The sequence below is a fragment of the Tinamus guttatus genome, unplaced genomic scaffold (genome assembly GCF_059628265.1).
Source record: "Tinamus guttatus ecotype Peru unplaced genomic scaffold, ASM5962826v1 Tinamus_guttatus_pri_ptg000272l, whole genome shotgun sequence".
Taxonomy (NCBI): domain Eukaryota; kingdom Metazoa; phylum Chordata; class Aves; order Tinamiformes; family Tinamidae; genus Tinamus; species Tinamus guttatus.
In genome coordinates this window covers 245,342-251,341 of record NW_028288806.1, presented here as the reverse complement: position 1 = coordinate 251,341, position 6,000 = coordinate 245,342, and positions in this window count along the sequence as shown.

The window sequence follows — 6,000 nt, the reverse complement described above, 5'->3', positions numbered from 1 at the left end:
CATAGGGTGGCTATGGTTAAGATTCAGCTCAGCAACATTCTACCTTCCTCTGCTGCCTGCCGGAGCGGTGTCAGTCAGTATGGATGCCAGATGACACAGACGAGGCCACTTTACATAAGAAAAGAACAAAAGGAACATTAAAGAAAAAAAAAAGACCCACCCTTTCTGAAAACAAACAAACAAAAGCATTTACAGCAATGCTCAGGCTCATTTATGTCCAACTTCTTCACTCATCTTTCTTTGCACAGAAAACAATATGACCAGTTACACGGAATTAAATCAGTGCACATTCTTACTACAGCTTTAAGTACCAAGGTACTTTTTTTTTTTGTTTTTAAGCCAAAGGATCAACCACAGAGAGCTAAAGTCATATAGGACTGAAATTGAGGTAAAAAATAGAAATCTATGGCTATTTAAATACATTTGTAATTTTCAGTTTACAACTATCTATCTGTAATACATGCTGTAAAAAGTTTAAAGCTAATAAACTCCTGCAAATATCATGAATACCTGAGAACGGAATCCCATTCTTTGTTTCTCACTGAGGTACTTCTGTATGAAAACAGGAGACATTTCAATTGAATCTTCTAGCAATTTTACAATTTCTTAGTTTTGCAGTCTTCTCTCAGTAACAATTATAAATTGTTAGTGCCTAGTACAAAGGCAGCTATAGGCAAACAGTGTATACAGCATGATTTTGTTAAGCTGTTAAACATACAGGACCTTTTCCGTATTAGAATACAGTTCCTCAAATTTTCCACCCAATCACAGATGGCTTTTTTTGTGCTGGAGAAAACTTCCAGCTGTACACAGCAAGACTCTACCCCAGGTTCCTCAGGAATGCTGCGCCTTGAAACAGCACTCAGCAGAATTCGGAGCTGCCTCGGCAATTCTCGTTCAAGTTCCCGATGAGCAATTGGATTCAATCTACTGCTGGCAGTAACTCTAACGAGCACCATTACGTAGCCCTCTGGGTGACTTCTGGCCTACATGTTTGCCTGAGCAAGCAGTGATACTTCACTGCGTGAAAGAAAGGTTCACAAAATATAGCTCACTAATTAAAGAGTCACAGAGAATAAAACAAAACTCAAAAGCCCTGCTGCTTTCTGACATCCCAGTCTGATCACAGTGTTTGTAATTAACAGAAAACTTACAGAATTGTCACTAAGCTGCAAAGAATATATACTGTAGAGAAAGAGGATCTGACATAGGTTTACTTTTCATCAGTAAGGCTTGTAGTGCTAACTTTTTAAATTTGAATCCAAACAAGTCTTAAAAGCTTTCTTCTTCCCTTTTTTTTTTTTTTTTTAATGTTAGCCATCTCAACAATATCAGAACTTGAACTTTCTTTTCTCTAACCCCCTTTCTCAAAAGCTGAGATCTTCTAGAATGACTCAGCCATCTCTTGGGAAATTCCTTAGCTCTTCAGTGAAGAAGTAGAAAGAACGTTAAAACCCTAAAAGGCAACTTTAGTGCTGAGTCAAGCAGGTGTTAAAAATATATTATACATAATAAAAAGTTATTAGTCTCTTTGACAGAGTATTGCTATCATGGTGCTTAAGCCTACTTGGTTTCTAATCTTATCAGAGCTGTAATTTAAGAGAGCCACTTGTGATACAACTCACACAACAACCACTCCTGAGTACTCCCAGTAGCGCCCTGCTTTCTCTTTACTTCTGCTTTCCTTCAAGGCTGCAATCTCACATTCATCTCCAGTAGCCGCCTGGGGCACTTTCAGGAAATGAGGGCTCCTACAGACTGCAGCAGGTGCCCTGCTAACCCTCTGATCATTACTCAGGATCCTCCAAACTAACACCTGGAGTAACAGGGAAAGAGCTGACACCGGAGCAATGAGGACATTTGACTGAACTGTGCGACTTGCCACCGCTTCAGATTCTGCATGTGTGAACTCTGGAACAAAACCTAGTAGAGTACTGAATCTACTGCATTTCAAGACTGTTCAAAAGCAGCAAACAAAATGAAAACAGCACTGGACCAAGTCCATCCTCCAGACTTAAAATCTCTAAACCCAATGCAGTGAGCACTTAGGCCTGTCCATGGTTTGCGTTGTGATTATTCGCAATGTTACCAACATGCTAATATAATGCTACACTGCAACAAAGCTTCTTCACACCAAAGCAAGTACGTTCAGGGAGACAGTCCAAAATTTCCTTTCATATGTTCATTAGTGATGATCTCGCAGAGGCTTCCTACAGATTCAGAGGACAACCGCACAGCAACCAACGGCAGGACAGGAGACCAAGTGTTTCACTACACATTAAACATTCAAAAAATATTAGGCCCAATTAAACAACTACCCTGAACAGTTCTGCTAACGACCTAAACCCGAAGTGCCCCTTGAACGCCAGTAGCTGCTAAGACACAGGCTCATCTTTTCACCCCTCCGTCGCCAGCCTGTACCGGCTTGACCTGTGTTTCACAGCCACGCTCGCAGGCCCGCAGCCCCCGCGCCGTGCCCGCCGCAGCACGGCGCCCTCGGCAGCCGCTGAGCCGAGCCGCGCTGCCGGGAGCCCTACTCACACGAGCCCCGCTCTGGCGCAAGAGGGAGCCGAGGCGGCCGGGGCCGGGACCGGGCCGGGCCGCGGCCGGGGCCACAGCCGCCCCCCGCCCCGCGCAGGCGCGGTGCCGCGGAGCCGCCCCCACCCAGCCCCCGCTGCCAACGGCTCCCAACGGCTCCGCGAGGGGCCCTGCGGCCGTTGAGGCTGGCAGAGGGGCAGCGGAGGCGGCGCCCTCGCACCGTGGCCCCAAGGGGCGTGCGAGGCTTCTTGCCGGAGGGTCCTTACCTGCCGGCCGCCCGCCCCGCCGCCGCGCCACCGGCTCCCCCCGCCCGCTCCGCCGGCAGCCACCGAGAGCGAGCCTAGAGCGGCCGCCTCCGCCACTGAGACCCCGCCGGAGGGAGAGAGCTCCCTCATGGCGGCCCTGCGGACCTCGTCCGCGTCGAGCAAACTGCGCGGCTGGGGCTTAATGAGCAGGGGTCAGGCGTGCCGCTGTTCAGATACGTTGGGTGGCTGCGTGCCGGGGATGCTGGCAGCTTCTGTGGAAGCGCAAGGCCCTTTCACTGAGTGCTGGGCTTGGAGGGCCCGGGCACGGCAGCATCCGCGTTGCTGGAACTGCTGGGCAGCTGAGTTTTGCTTTCTTGTAAAGTATTTCCTATTCAGGGTTTCGCTAAAGTTACCTTTTACGAGACCTGGCAGGACTTTCAGAAACGAGAGCTTAGGATCCCTCCTTCCAAAACATCATTGCTGGTGAGAGAAACACATGCTTGCTCCATCCTTGATCCGGAGTGGAATCATGAAAGGACTTTTCCAAATGCTGACAAAGGAGGGCAAGCAAAACCCCCGGGAGTGTGTGTGCCCACATGGGTATTTGCAGATGGCTGAGAGCACTGCTGCATCTGTCGCTGGTAAGGCTTGTTAATAATGTAAGAATTAAAAGCTTCAAAATCAAAAATACTTTTGCCTGCAGTGTATTGCAAGCTAGATGCATTGAATTTGAAATAAATCCCCCTTTGGGTTAGCCAAAGTTTGTTGTTTTTTCTTGGACAACTTTTCTGCATAAGCCAAATACAGAAAAAAAAAATCACTTTGAAGTGTTTGTTCAAAACGCCAAAGCTCTTTCACTGACAGGGGCAAGAAAAGCCAGATGGGAGCAGCAGGCTGGCTGGCTAGTTAGGTGCTCCTAGCAGCCAGACCAGGCTCTCTGGCTACTTTTGCTCTCTGTGCTCTGACATAGCAGTTGTGCCCCTCGCTGAGTTTTCAGTTCTGGGGCAGGCCTGTGTACATTGGACATGCCCAGAGGAGCTGGAGCAGGACTACGTTTCATCCAGACCTCAGAAATGTCCTACGTCCATAGTATCCCAAAGTAATCTGCTGCCAACCATAAAAAATATAAATTAAATTTAAAAAAAGCAAAATGCATCTTCTTTTGAGGTAAGAAATTAAGTTTTGTGAAAAGAACCAGAGAGAAAAAAATCATCTAAAATCTAAAAGTCCAAGAAAATAAAACAAAATGCTGCAAACATTTTTGCAAGAAAAAAAAATACCTACATCAAAACAGTCAGATCTGGAGGAGAATGAATTATAATCCCTCATCTTGTAAATAACACAGGATGTTGGTAATCCAAAATTTAAAAATTCATAGTTGTCCAAGACTTGCGCTTAGGATGATGCTAAGCGCCACTCAGTAAGAACAATATTGTTCTTACAGTGACCTCTGCTTTAATGATATCATTTACACTCATTGGTACTTTTAGTCTGGCTTTCTAAATAAATTAATATTGTCAAATCCAGATGCTACTTGCTGATTATGATCAACTTTGTCAAAATAGCATCTTTCCCATGGACAGTAGGATTCTGCAAGAACTATGAGAATCAATGTGGATACAGGGAGATCTGAAATCATCTCTGCTTTGTTGAGGGGCAGGGAGCTTTAGCTATTCTGTTTGACCTGGCCAGGACTCTACCTTGGCAGTCTGCATACCCGCCATACCAGCACGTGTCTACGGCCCAAATCGCTTTCTGCAAATCACTTTCTTATCTATTCTACAGGACAAACAAAGATAGGGATAGGAATGGTAAGACCTGAAACCACCATAGCGGTGAGAGGAGAGATGGCCAAATGTACCTGGGAAGATGCTGGAAGGGAATCACATGTGCAGAGGACAAGCAGCTGTTGGGTGGACTTGGAGAAATGAGGATATTTTATTATAGAAATATAAACATGTAGGAAATGAGCTGTTGCAGTGAAGGCACTGTAGGGGGTGTGGGAGACATCCACTGAAAACAGCAATCAATTTTATAGCATGCTTCACTTTATTCACTTACCCAACACCATTACATTCAAGTACTATATATGAACATGCTTTTATGAAAGTACCACTGCATGTATTGCCCCACAAACACTGATTGTAGCAAATGGAGGGGAAAAAAAAAAAAAAAAACTCTCTTTAAATAGGTTTCTTTCCTCTAGGCTAAACATTATACTTGTTACCGGGGAGCCGAGTCTGTTCTGAGAGGGGGCCCATTCTGAGTTTTGGGCCTCCATGAGTGAGTGGTCCATCTCTGACCTTTTGTTACACAAAACCTTACATTTTCCCTACCTCAGAAATTCATGGTTCCTGGATGGTATCTTAAGCTGATTGCAAATCCGCTTGTAGAATATGACAAGAACTAAAGCACTGAGTTCAAACTGCTCAGAATATTAGCAGTGTATCACTGGGCACTTGCCACATGCAAATTACTAAATGTTTAACAAGCTATTTCTCCGAATGTCCCAGTGACTCAAGATTTTCAAAGTGTAAAATTTCATTTTTTGAATATTTGTAGAAGACCACATCCCAAAGTTGTGCAAATAATTCCATCCAATGTGTGATTATCTGTAAACTTAGTAATAGATAATTCATTAGAATTCTACAACTCCAGTCTGGAGGAGGGCATACAATGTATGACATGTTGAATAACAGTCTCAGGTTGAGGTGACGAATGGACATCTTTTTCTGTCTGGAAGGAGGCAATGATATCAGACAGAAAATCTGATAACCTCATCAGTTTCTTTAGTGCAGCATCAACTGTTTCCCTCAGAAAATGAATCAATAATAGCAGGGTCTTATGCTACTAAAAAGTTGCCAGTGAAGTCATCTTGGAGGTAGTTTATCTCAGTGCAGTGTCGTAGAAGTACTGGAATTTCAGACCAAACACAACTGGAATGTGGGTCATTTTGGCCTGTTTCTATTAGTGTTATTTGTTCCATAATACAGCTTGTCGAAGATGTACAGAAGCACTATTTTCTTGAACGGAGTTGTCACAACTCTTTATAAGACACTCTGCCTTGCAGAAAGTGGTTTTGTTGTTTGTTTGTGTGTTTGTTAAAAAAATAGTGGTTTGACAAAGCACTTGAATCTCACAGTTGAAACACATTTTCTTGTTTTTCGTTAATTGGTCCTAAAGATAAATCTACTAGATGGCGGCTATTTGCATGATA